The 14,701-nt window shown below is 38.1% G+C and overlaps 1 pseudogene across 1 annotated transcript; it reads left to right on the forward strand.

Annotated features, from left to right (window-relative positions):
- Positions 1–3,698: 3,698 nt before the first annotated feature.
- LOC308273516 (prefoldin subunit 1-like) lies at positions 3,699–4,064 on the forward strand (annotated as a pseudogene). Its single transcript has one exon. The product of its transcript is annotated as a prefoldin subunit 1-like (transcript).
- Positions 4,065–14,701: the final 10,637 nt, after the last annotated feature.

The raw sequence follows: 14,701 nt of genomic DNA on the forward strand, positions 1-14,701 counted from the left end.
AGCAACTTAGTCATACCCTGTTTCCAAGTAAAATATAAAATAGGTCTGGGAATATAGTCCAGAGGTAGAAAGCCCCTGGGTCCCACCCCAAGTACCACCAAAATAATAGAGTAAAGTAAAATAAAATAAAATAATAAATAAATAAATTTAAATTATTAGAAGTCTTTTTTGTAAAAGATCTAACTTAATATATTTTCACTTATACATAATTAAAACTATATGGCATGTCATTTCTAGTGCTCTGAATTTAAACACAATAAAAGTTCTTTAAGCTACCAGTTTGCAGAATGGTTGTTTCAGTAGCAAAATTGTCTGAATTGTAGAGACCCATCATTTTCAAAGCAACAAAATACAATTATCCTTTATTTAAACCTAATTTGGTATTTTCTTAATGACTCAGAGATACTCTAGATGTATTATATTCCCAAGATTTTAATGCTTATTTAACATATCTATCACCTCCTAAATGTATTATTTCTTTTTGTGAAAACATTCAGAATATTCTCTTCTAGCTAGTTTGAAATACCTAATTCAGTATTAACTCTGGTCACCCTACTGTGTTGCAGTAGAACCTCAGAATTTCCTGCTATCTAACGGTACCTCTGTACCTATTAACTAATCTGTCCGTCCCCTCTCTGCCAACCACCTCCTTCTCCCCAGCCCCTGGTGAGTGTCCTGCTCTACACGTCTATGAGTTCAGCTTCTTTGGATTCTACGTCTGAGCGAGATCGTGAAATACTTGTCTTTGTGCTTGGCCTATTTTCAGTTAAGGCAATGTTCTCTGGATCCATCCATCTTGCTACAAATAATATTAATTTTTAACAGATAAGTGCTGTTTTATTATGTACACACTCTATGTTTTCTTCATCCAATCACCTCTTCAGGGACTCTCTTAAGTTGGCTCCATATCTTGGCTATCGTGATGGTGAACAATAAACTTGGAATAGAGATTCCTCTTAGACATACTTATTTCATTACCAATAATGATATTACTGGATCACAAGTTAGCTTTATTCAGTTTTTTGAGAAGACTTAAAATTGTTTCCATAAGAAGAAACCATACAAGAAACTCCATGACATTCTCCTGGGCAGGGTTTTACTCTGTTTTGCTTTTTTGATAAGGCACAATAAAAAACACAGGCAATAACAGCAAAGCTAGAAAAGTGGGGTTGAGTTGAACTAAAAAGCTTCTGCACAGCAAAGGACGCAGCACATGCAGTCAAAAGACAACATACGAAAGGGGAGGAGGACAGTAAATCATGTGTTGGACAAATGGCTAATATCCAGAATATAAAAGGGACTCAACCCACATGATAGAAAAAAGTGCCAGGCATGGTGGCGCACGCTTGTAATCCCCGCACTTGGGAGGCTGAGACAGGAGGATCGCGCTGGTTCGGAGCCAGCCCTGCTGGCTTAAGAGACCCTGTTTCCACATAAAAAGTAAAAAAAATAGGTCTGGGAGTGTATCCCATGGGAGTGTATCCCAGAGGTAGAAGGGCTTCCAGGAACCCCAGTACCACCAAAAAAAAAAAAAAAAAGCAAACAAAAAATACCTATGGCCGCGCATGGTGGCATACGCTTGCAACCCCACGCTTGGGAGGCTGAGACAGGAGGATCATGCAGGTTCGAAGCCAGCCTCAGCTGGCTTAAGAGACCCTGTTTCCAAATAAAATATAAAATAGGTCTGGGAGTATAGCCTGGAGGTAGAAGGCCCCTGAGTTCCATCCCCAGTACCACCCCCCCCAAAAAAAACATGAACTATGACAATAACAAAAGTCCCAAACAAATATATTTCATATGTTAACCTTTTAATATATATTAAATATCATATATTAATTAGAGAATCCAGAATATAATGTATTATAAATTCTCAACGTTCTCATATATCAGGTAAATGTAAATCAAAACCATAATGAAGGCAGGTATGTTGGCACACACCTGTAATCCCAGTACTTGGGAGGCTGAGACATGAGGATCACAAATTCGAAGCCAGCCTCAGCAACTTGGTGAGGCCCTCAGCAACTTAGTGAGACCTGTTTCATATTTTAAAAAAAATGTGGGATATGTTCACAATGGAATTTTACTCAGCCATAAAGAAAAACACAATTACATCATTTACAGGGAAATCGATGGCACTGAAGGACATTATGCTAAGTGAAATTAGTCACAAAAAAGAAGAAATCAGATGCTTTCCCTAATATGCAAAAGCTAAGGAGAAATGGGTAACAGGAGGATCTCTAGATGAAAAAGGAGATTCTACAGAGGAACAAATAAGGCAGCCTAACTGAGGGGATGGGAGGGGGGAAGAGGGAAACTCTCTAAAGCACACCATGTACTTAAACAAACATATCAAAGTCAGTCACAGCCAAGCATGGGAAGGAGGGGTGGGGAGGGAATGAGGAGGGAACTGGGTAAGGGCTAATTGGGTGATGTGTGCGTGTATGTCTCCACCATCTTTTATCCCATTAAGATGTATGACTACAGTGTATCAATAAAAAAATTTAAAAATAAAAAATAAATAAGATAATAAAACAGTAGCTCAGAGGTAGAATGCCCTTGGGCTCAATCCCCAGTACCACACACACAAAAAGGAGCCACAATAAGATATCACCTATGCCAATTAGAATGGATAATTTAAAAAAATAGCAAATGCTGGCATGGATGTTGAGAAAGGGAACTTTTATACATGGGTGGTGGGAATGCAAACTCATATAGCGATTAGAAGTAGCTTTTCTTAAAGAGAGTTCCATTGTTGTCTGGAAGCTTCTAATACCAACACTGCTGGTTTTGCTATTGATGTTTTCTTCATCTCACCAGAAGATATTAACAGTTTTCTGATAACATGTAAGAATCTCATTCCCCTACAAATGGTTTCCCGTGGTTGGTTTAGTGAACTGCCTGAGTACTGCAGTGGTGCCATACCACCACCATCAACAACTAAGTCTAGACATGTGAAATAAATAGAAATTATATCTCAATCATAAGTTGCCACCAACTGCAAATTGCATATCAACTTTAGGGGAGTTAAAATGTCTAAAGTATGTGTATCTCAACAATGAATGAAAAGCATTGGCCATGAATTTACATTAATCTCAGTAACTGAATTTTTTTTCTATGTGTGTTTTCATGACAATAAATCATAATGATATGTACTTGATAATCATTTAAAACTGATAGGGCAAAACGGTCATGACTACATGTTGCTATAGAAACTAAGCCTCCCTAAAACATTCTACTACCCATTTAAACTCAGGATACTCTATGTCATTTCTGTACTCTAATCTATTTTCTCACCTATCACTTGACCATGAAAAAAAAATAAAATTATAGCCGGGTGTGGTGGTGCACGCTTGGAATCCCTGCATTTGGGAGGCTAAGACAGGAGGATCGTGGTTCGCAGCTAGTCTCAGCTACTACTTATTGAGGCCCTTTTTAACTCAGTGAGACCCTGTTTCAAAATAAAGAATAAATAAAATAGGGCTTGGGGTGTAGCTCAGAGGCAGAAAGTTCCTGGATTCTACCCCCAGAATAAATAAAAATAAAATAAAATAAAATTACAGCCGGGCTTGGTGGTGCATGCTTGTAATCCCAGCATTTGGGAGGCTGAGACAGGAGAATCTCAGTTCACAGCCAGCCTCAGCTCCTTAGTGAGGCCCTCTGCAACTCAATGAGACCCCCTTTCAAAAGAATACACCAAGATGGCGCCCCCCGGGGATCTGGAGTTGAAGAAGGCCTTCACAGAGCTTCAAGCCAAAGTTATTGACACTCAACAGAAGGTGAAGCTTGCAGATACACAGACTGAACAGCTAAACAGAACCAAAAAGCATGTGCATCTGACAAATACAGTGATAATGACTTGGGTGGATGAGACTAACATATAAGAAGGTGTAGGAAGAATGTTTATTCTTCAATCCAAGGAGATAATTCACAAACAGCTGTTAGAGAAACAGAAGTTAGCAGAAGAAAAAATTAAAGAACTAGAGAAAAAGCCCTACCTGGAGCCACGTGTTAAAGAAGCTGAGGACAGCATCCGGGAGATGCTGATGGCACGAAGGGCACAGTAGGCTAGGGGAGGATTTCTCCTGACCACTCTCATCCTGGCGAGGGGAGAGGAGCCTCGTGTGGAGTAACAGCCTCCCTCTGCCTCGATGGACATTTCATGTGGGTGGCCTAGTAACCCTGCATTTTCTGTATCACTTTGAGCCCTTTTCAGTTCCTACTCCTGTATATTTCCCCCTGGCTCTGTCTGGTCACCCCTGGCCAGGGCACTCCTCTCTCAGGCAAGCCATGAGCTCCCCAGGAGAGGGAAGGTGGGAGCCAGGGCAGATAGAGAACATCTCTGCCTGAGCCTGCCACGGATGAGCTGCTTAGACCAATAGACTTCTGTGCTACTCTGCTCAGTGTGCTTTCCTCGAGCTGAGGGATGAGAGGCGAGGGCGAGGGGCAGTGGCATCTCCCTCAGCTCCTGCCCCTGCATTGAAGCCTTTCCATCTTTGGGGAGAGGGGTCTTGCCCTCTTCTCTTTCCCTCTATGGTCCTTTGACACCTGACTTCTGGGCCTCTGTGTAGTACACAAAGGAGAAAGACTTAAGTACTGAGTAGTGGTTCCTTTCCTTGCTTCTCCCCAACATTCCATAAGATGATTCAATAGCAGGCAGCACCTCCGAAGTGTCTCCTTTGACCAGGATCAGAAGAGGATGCGCTGGTCCTGAGGCCACCAAGAGACTTGGGGGCAGTGGTGTGGAGAGCTGGCTTGTCCTACTCAGGAGAGCCCCATAGTCAGTGTTCAGGAATTTTGTTGCAAGTTAGTTGTTAGACACAGTCATTATTAAAAACTAACTTATGTAAACTTAAAGGACAATAAATATCCAAAACTCATTCTTTCCTAAAATAAAAGAAAGAAAAAAAGAATTAAAAAAATAGAGCTGGGGATATAGGTCGGAGGTAGAATGCCCCTGGGTTCCATCCTCATTACTGCAAAAAATAAATAAATAAAAAATAAAATTAAATACTCCTAGAGGATAGGAACTGTTGAATTAAATTTGGCTGAAAGCTGTCTCTGTATCTTGAATTTCTACATATGAAACTTCAACCTAACTTGGTATGCAAACAAACTGTAGCCTAACTTAAAAGTCTGTTCTTGTAGCCAGACTTGGTGGTGCATATTTGTAATCCTAGTACTTAGGAGGCTGAAACAGGAGGATTGCAGGTTCACGGCCAGCCTCAACTACTTAGTAAGACCCTCTGCAACTTAGTGAGCCCCTGTTTTAAGATAAATAATAAAAAATAGGGATGGGGGTGTAGCTCAGAGGTAGAATACCCCTGGGTTTCATTCTCAGGACCACCAAAAAATAAATAAATAAAGTCTCTTCTTATAATGAATAGCTGCATCTCAAGAAATCAAAGTCACCAGACTTCAATCACAAGCTGCCAGTTGGGTCAAAGCAAATGCCAAACTATAATTGAGCTATGTCTGTACATTGTGTGTGTGTGTGTGTGTGTGTGTGTGTGTGTGTGTGTGCGCACGCGCGCGCGTGTGTGTGTGTATGTGTTTGTGTATGCATGTGTTTGAATGATACTGGGGATTGACCCCTGAGATATTCTATCTTCAAGCTACTTTTTAAAATTTTGTTTTATTTTGAAAGAGTCTCACGAGGTTGCTGAGAGTTTCAATAAGTTGCTGAGGCTAGCCTTGAACTTGAAATCCTGTCTCGGCCTCCCAATTATTGGGATTACTGGCATGCTCAAAAACATCAGGCTTCCATTATCCATTTCTAAATACTGCCTGCTGGTGTTGTTGAGTGCAAATCTCTGAACCTCTCCTGATTCTGAGAGCTGCCTAATTCATGACTCATTCTTTGCTCAAGCTCCCTAAGTCTAAAGCTTTTCTTTTAACACAATCATATTTTACTATTTACTGACAGAGAAAGCCTATAATGAATAACAAGAAGCTGCCATGCATTTAGTAAATTATCTAGATAAACTTTGTTTTCATTAAGATTCACAACAGCTAATATAGACACCTCAAAATTACTAGACTTAGAGTTGCATGGCTTTCTTTTAACTAAACACTAGGTTTGTTGTGCCTCATGGGTGAAGGTTCTCTTGCACTGACTCCTTTGCCCTTCAGCAATCTTGGTCCCCTGGCTGAGAATCATTGGTGAAAATCAGCAAGCTTCAATCTGATTGTCATGATCAATTAGGAGAATCTATGATACAAGAAAACAGGTAGCCTAAAAACTACCTCTTTATGCTTTGGCCCAACACTATTCCCATTTAACTACATGTCCAACAACAAAACAACCTGCAAACCGCTGCTCCAGGTGCAAGGTTACATCCCCAAAGTTCAGGTGCTGCTTCTCCTTTTTCCTGTGCCCACGGCAGTGTGAAAATCAAAGGCATCTCTCTCTTTCCCTCTGAATCCAGCCCTGGACTCACAATCCTTCTCACACATAGCCCCAAACACAGCCAACTGACTGGACTTGATCTCACTTGCTATACCAATTCTAGACTATATTATTTTTCTACATGCTACATAAACCACCTGATTCCTAAGGTTTCTAAATTTTTCCTCCCTCTTCTTTACAACCATTTACTTTCTTTGTCTCTTATATGACAAAGAATCTAGACTATTTTGACCAGATTTACACAATCAATTAAGATGCAGCCATTGCAAAATGTTATTTGTTTCAAATTAATATTGATCAAACTTTTACTTCACTTGAGCAGGACAGTCATGAAAACTGTGAATATAAATAAAATATTTCATGATTCTTGGAATCGGGAAGTTTACAGAAAAGTATGGAATAAATACCTACAGATGTTTACAATGTAGTATAAAGGTACTGCAACCTAAATACACTTTATAGTGATGAGCCAAAGGACACTAAACTTCAGTTGGGTTAAAAGAAGAAATTTGGTCACTTAAACCCACCAGCATTGTAGGATAAGTAAAACCTCACTTCTTTTTTATGGACTCTGGCTGGGCCTGAGAAGTAATTTTTACATAAGACAGATTAACAGAGGTAAAGCAGGTGAATTTACATAAGTTTTACATGACATGGGAATCCTCTTCAGGAGGGAAAGATGCAAAGAATTAGTAGAACCTGAATGTTTTTATATTTTCTTGAACAAAGACTGACAACTATAAAAAAGTAAGCTGTAGCTGAAGGTTAAAGGAAGATAAGAATTATCTCATCGAACTGTATACATGGCATGGTGGTGCACGCTTGTAATTCCATCATTTGGGAGGCTGAGACAGGAGGATCACTGTTAGCAGACAGCCTCAGCTACTTAGTGAGGCATTTTGCAACTCAATGAGACCTTGTTTCAAAATAAAAAATAAAAAAATAGGGCTGGGGGTGTAGCTCTGAGGTAGAACGCTCCTGGGTTTTATCCCCAGTACTGGAAAAAAAAAAAAATCTGTACAGAATTGTCTTGACTATGACACCCCATCAAAAATTTTTATTTTTTATGGTTTAGGAAGGACTTTTTTTTTCACTTGGGAGTTTTTTAATCCCTTGATTTTAGGAAAAGGGACATTAAAATGCCCTTTATGCATTTCTTTAATGTGCCTTTAGCTCAAAGTAATCCTTATGCCAGAATGGCATATTTTGGTGTGGCATGCTTTGAATTTCTTTGGCATATATATTGAATAAAGAAATAGGCCATTTGCCACAAGGAAAACACACATGAAAAGCCATAGTAAAATAAAACCACAGAACTTTATTTGAATGAAAGTAGGTTTAATATAGTTATAATATTCAAGAAAACATTGCCTAGGATTGGGGACCATTGGAAGCAAACTTATATGTATATTTTTTATTATCAATTCTGCATATAAGAAGGAGATGCTGGGATTTTTAATCATCAATTTCACATGATAAAGACATTTTTCATAGGAGAAAGGAAGTAGAAATAGGAGGACCAGATGGCAAACTGATCAGACTATGACCTACACTAATGCACAAGGGTTGTAGAAGGGAAGGTATAATTGAGAGTTAGTTTACATTGAGGAAACTCGGTAATGATTGGACATATAAAGCATGATAGAATAAAGAGGAATTTAAGGATGAACCTAAAAGCAAAAACAGCCATAACACACATACATACATATACACCACCAATTAGAGAAGAGAAATTGGGCATTTCAAAACACAATAAGAATCTCTAAACAAAAATCTTCAGCCTTGTTCCTTTATAATTAGGTCACCTGTAATCACCTCCAGAAATATTTTTAAATTTATATAAAATGCTTTCACTTTAATTAAAAAAGCAGTCAGGAATTACACTTGCTTTTTCGATTACTTAAAACCTGTGGCACCAGATCATTCCAATGATCATGTGTTAGCGCGCCCAACAGGCGGAAGTTCATTGGCTTTGTGAAGAGGGATCTCCTTTCTTCTACATCTCTCATTGCCATTAACTTTCTTAAGCTTTACCAAAAATAGTCCATCACCAAAGAAATTTAACTTCCAGAGGAGCTCAACCTCTTTAATTTAATATTCATGTACCTGAGTATACATGCTCACTATGCCATCCTTAAACCTTACATCTATTTTATACCTAAATAGATAACATCGTCATAGCAAAGCATCTCTACAGTATCTAGGAAGGTTGAATTTTCAAGTTATATGTACCTTTTTAGTATAAAATGCCTGCCCAAGCATGCACCTTTGGAACAAAGGAAGCGGGGTATGTGAATATTTGGTAAGGTTTAGGATGTCCATCAAGAAAGCAGTAGAGTCTAATGCAAAAGTGCTCTAACTAACACCCAACACACCTGGATTCATGCCCTTGTTCTATGTGACCTCGGTCATGTCACTTAATCTCTGATTCAGTCTTTACACCTACAAAACAAAATGATAATCTCTGTCTTGTAGTCTTATAGTATTAAAAGAAGCAATTGATATATCATATTTAGCACAGTGGATTGAATATAGAAACATAGAAGAAAGGGTAGGTAGTGTTAAATATTCTTTTGAATGCAAATAACAAGGAACTTTTTCCATATAATTTCTGAGTTGTTTACAATTGTTGTGGAAGTCTTTAGAGTAGGCAGGGTTTAAAGATTTGTCTCCAATGAGTAGAGTGAAGAGGCCATAAAAAAGAAAATAAACACATATGTCATTTGTAGAAAAAAATGGATGGAACTGGAAAATGTTATGTAAGTGGAATTAAGCACTCAGAAAGTGAATAGTTACATATTTTCTTTCATATATGGAAGAGAGTTGGAAAAACAAAAAGACCTCTTATAAAGGATTAGAGATACCAATGGAATAACAGAGGAAATTTGGGTGAAGAAGACATAAAAATGGTAGAAAATTACATTCTCAATCTCAATGACATGTATGGTGAGGTGTGATCCAGAAACACCAAATGTGTACATGCACATTCCTAACACTTCAGTATGATGCATAATTACAATGCACTAATAAAAGCAAGCAAAAAAAAAAAGAAATCTGGAAGAAATAGAGTGTGGAAAGGATTGGAAAGACAACTTTACAATGGAGTCATGGTGAGCACTACCCTGTCTCAATGAACACGATTAACCTTGCCAAGGAGAGTCTTGTTGACACTATAGACCTGATGAGGCCAAGAGAAGGGACAGGCACCTCAGAAGTAGTCTAATTGCTTCCAAAAAATCCAAGCCAAATTACTGAACAGTACTGCTCAAGACTGCAAAACACAAGGGAAGAGTGAGAAACTGTCAAAAACCAGAGGGGAGGGAGGAGACCTGATGACTAAACACGGCATGGTGCCCGGGATGGAAAAACAGACGAGGAAAAGAGACCCAGGTGGAGAAGATGAACAAAAGCTGAGTAAAGTCTGCAGTTGAATAAATAGTAACATAATAAGAAATGGTTTTCTTAGTTTTGATAAATATACCATATATAGGAATGAGGAATATAAAAGGATTGTATGTGCTATCTTTGTAACTTTTCTATAAATTTAAACTTTAGTCATACACACACACACACACACACACACACACACACACACATATCCAGTGCTTAAAAAGTTGAGGTGTGTGGAAAAAAACAATAAATGTAGAAATCTTGTGACTCAATTTACCTAGTTTGCTAACTTGAATAGTAGGTAGATATGAATTTTCTCAATAAAAAACTTAGTGATTTTATATACTGATATCAACTTAAGAGGTCTCAACTAATGCCCTTCTAATCTAGTAAAATAGATTAACATAGTGCCAAATGAATGAGGTAAAAACAAAAACACAAGAACCAGAGTTCCAAAACACCCCTGACATTTTAACAGTGTTCACTCTTTTTTTCTTTGATTGTAGTATTGGTGATTGAACCCCAAAGCATTCTACCTCTAAGCTACACCCTCTGGTCCTTTTTATTTATTTATTTTTGTTTGTTTATTTGTTTGTTTGTTTGGAAACAGTGTCTCACTAGGTTACTGAAAGCCTCAACATTGCTGAGGCTGTTCTTGAACCGGCAATCCTCATGTCTGAGCCTCCCACGTTCTAGGGTACAGGAAAGTGTCTTTATACTTATAAGCAAAAGGATTTGGATATTTTAGAAGAAATCTTTTTATTTTATAGACTTCCCATTACCAACTAGTTTTTTTACAGCAAATTCAAATGTGGGACAAAGATATAAGAGAAATTTTAAATGCTAAATAAAAGTATATTATATTAAATAAAAGTATATTATATATAAAAGCCCCCTCCAGACCTGCTTAACATTGCTAGAGAAGAGGGATGCATTCAGAAAATTAGCTGAAGCACCTCATCACTGTTTTTTTGCAGGTTAAAACGAAGTCCCTCTGGACTGGATCTTTTTAGCAGAGAACCTCTTCAAATTCTGAACAGCAATTAGCCACTGGAAATAATTCATTACGACCATATTCATATCCCAGAATGTGGACAATTCCCTTTTGTATGTTTTAGACAATCTTTGTATTTTGCTTCACATAATGAGACGTAGTATGATACCTTTGCAAGGACTTGCAGTTATCTTTAAAATATTATGAGTTGGTTTCTTCAAAGCCTTTTCAGATTTGTTTTCTACAGAGTTACACTAAACTCCCACCAGAGCTTAAAATGGGCTTTTTTTCCCCTTTTTCTTCTTCTTCTGTAGGATCTTACAAATATATTAAGGTTATGGGCAATATATTATTGAATCTGTGAACAAACGGCAGCCTAGTTACTGTTAAAACTTCTCTTCAGAGAGTATCTCTAGAAAGAAGGTTGTATTTTATTATTCTCCAAGTTTATCCAATACAAAAAAAAATTGAAGCAAAATGGAGTGTCATGCTGTGGTTAGAGGGAGGAAGTGATAGAAGACAATTCACTTCCACACATTACCAAGCTGTATGGTAAAACAGCTTGTTTTTTCAGGAAAAAAAAGAAAGACCTAAATAAAACAGAGATGTTCAAAAACATGGGCTTCAAGTATACTTTCGTCAAAAATCATGACCTTTTAAACAAAATATAAAGTACTCGTTCATACTCTCTCACAACATATTCCTTTTGACACACATATACTAAAGTACTTGCTATAAAGTGTCATTTAAAAAATCACATACTGTATTTGCAATACAAATACACGTATTTGTGGCACGTATCTGTAATGCGAGTACTTGGGAGACTAATACAGGAGGATCACAGGTTCAAGGACAGATTCGGAAACTTGGCAAACTCTAAGAAACCTAGTAAACCCAAACAAACAAACAAAGGGGGCGGGGTAAAGCTTGGAGGTAGAATTGTCCTGGATTCAATCCCCGGGACCACACACACACACACACACACACACACACACACACACACACAGACATGTGCATACTGTGCTCATATTTACCCAACAAGGATTTATCAGGTGTTCACTATGTTCCAGGGTTTGTGTAAGAAGGTAGCATTATTTTCATACCATTAGTGCTATGTTCTCTCCATTGAAACACCTCCTAAAACTGATCTCTTAACTGTCCACAATAATTTATAGTTCTAAAAATCTGTATTTTAATGGAAGTGCAAAAAACGAGCACTAAGAGTTCTGACAAATTTGACATGTTAAGTGGAAATCTTAGAAATGTAATGGAAGGAAATCATTGCATCAGAGAGCAGCAGGATTAAATAATAAGACAGAAATTTGGAAATTGCCTTTATTATTGAAGTGGGGTATTAGCTTCAGGAAAATGAATAATGTAATCAAAAGTACATAAGGCACAATTCTCTGGAGGTTAAGGAAGTTGGAATTTTGCCCACTAAATTAAATCTGACAAGCTCAAAGCATTCTAGCTGATGCTGCACAGACCCCCACATATACAGAAAAGAATTTTTGATACAACTCAAATGATCCAGACCACACCACAAATACTATTCCAACCCATCTTGCAAAACATCCCAACATCCAGTAGCAGTTGAACCATTTGGATTCTGATGGCACTCTACCTCTATGATATGGCAATCCCAACCTTACCGAAGAAAAGAACTTAGATAAGATGGTTCTGCTTTTTTATGGCATTCAGTTCTCTAAAACAAAGGCAAACATGTCTATGGAATCTTTCCTATAAATTAAATCACATATCCAAACACACTCAAGGTTTAATTGTTCAAAATATTTCCATTTTTAGTAGAATTTACTAATTCTCTAGTAGTAAATGTCCTCAGTAGGAGAAAAAATCACATAAATTAATCTACAAATAACTCTGGAACCAATCGATAACAGAAAAAAATAATCAAAACTTAAGGCCTCTAAACTTGCTCTCCTGGGACTAGACCCTTTGCAAAGAATAGTCACTCAAGTCAGTCCTAAGCGACCACTCCCCTCTCTCTTCCTTTCCCTACTGCAGCATGCTATGATCATTTTTGCCATTATCATTATTGCCAGAAGTTTGCTTTAATTACATCTCTTAGTTCTCCTTTGCCATAAAAACTCCAGTGAAAGAAGTATCTAAATGAATTATACAGCTGGCTTACTGGATCCAACTGGTATATACATATAGGAGTTTATTATGGCCCATAATAAACTTTGAAGTGATACATACATCCTAAACCCTAGGCATAGCCTTCTGATTTACTCATGACTGTCTCAATATAGCCTGACCTTCTACAAATTATATTATTCCCCCAAGACCCCAGAACTTCCCTTCTAGGAATATCCAGTCTCTTCCAACAATTCCAGTTGTTGGAAATTTCAACAATTTCCACCTCTTGAGCTGATATTTTTACAATTGGTAGAGGAAGGAATTCATGCAATTAATAGCAATACTCGACTGAATGCTACGAGGGCACCAGTGCCTCCAGTACATATAAAATGAGGACGATGGCAGAGCTCACTCATTTGTCTGGTCTGATTAGAGTGACAACAATAATGAGGTGGTATTTAAACTGTGAATAATAAGGAAAGAAAACTCTGAGTGGAAAAGGAAAACGAAGATAGAAAATCATACTAGGTGTGCTGGTCCATGGCTATAATCCCAATACTTGGGAGGATGAGACGGGAAGACTGTAGGTTCACAGACAGCCTCAGCAATTTAGCAGGGCACTCCATAACTAGTGAAACCCTGTTACAAAATAATAATAATAAAAAAAGCTCGGGAGTAGCTGCGATGTAGAATGCCCTTGGGTTCTATTCCCAGTACCATAAAGAAAGCAAAACAAAAACAACAATAAAAAAGACACACAAAGTGTGTTTACATTGCTTGGCATGGGATCTTTAGAAAGTTATCATGAAAAAAGACATTGTAAAATGGGACAATATCTTAAAATATCATCACACATAATTAAGCATTTCTGATGTTGAAAATAGAAAATATTTAAGTTTTACAGAGGAGTAATAACCTTCAAGACCATGTGAGAAAAGCTAAAACATAAAAGGCATTAGAGATTAAAGAATTCGATGGGCTATCCCATGGCCTTGGTAGTATAAACTGAAAAGTAGGAATGAAGTGGGCATGGTGGCGCACACTTGTAATCCCAGCGCTTGGGAGGCTGAGACAGGAGGATCGCACAAGTTCCAAGCCAGCCTCAGGTACTTAGTGAGGCTCTCAGTAACTTAGTGAGACCCTGCTTCCAAATAAAGTATAAAATAGGTCTGGGAAAGCCGGGCGTGGTGGTGCACGCTTGTAATCCCCATGCTTGGAAGGCTGAGACAGAAGGATCGCACAGGTTCGAGGCCAGCCTCAGCTACTTAGTGAGGCTCTCAGCAACTTAGTGAGACCCTGTTTCCAAATAAAATAAAAAATAGGTCTGGGAGTATAGCCCAGAGGTAGAAAGCCTCCTGGTTCCACCCCCAGTACCACCAAAAAATTAAAATTAAAAAATAATAATAAAATAGGTCTGGGAGTATAGCCCAGAGGTAGAAAGCCCCAGGGTTCCACCCTCAGTACCGCACACACACCAAAAAGTAGGAATGACAAGAGAAAGGGGTTTTTGTTTGTGTTTGTTTTTTGTTTTGTTGTTTGTTTTTGTTTGTTTGTTTGTTTTGTGGTACTGGGAATAGAACCCAGGGGCATTCTAATCATGAGCTGTACCGCCAGTATATTTTTTAAATCTTTATTTTAAAACAGGGCCTCATAAACTTGCAATCCTCCTGTCTCAACCTCCCAAGTACTGGGATTACAAGCGTGTGCCACCATGCCTGGCTCAAGGGAAATATTTTTTAAATTTAATTGCAAGGAATTGACAATGTCCAAGTGCAAGTGGAGTCTGGCCTTACTGTTTTCTAGCCTGGTTG

Source organism: Muscardinus avellanarius (assembly GCF_963383645.1).
Source record: "Muscardinus avellanarius genome assembly, chromosome: 14".
NCBI lineage: Eukaryota > Metazoa > Chordata > Mammalia > Rodentia > Gliridae > Muscardinus > Muscardinus avellanarius.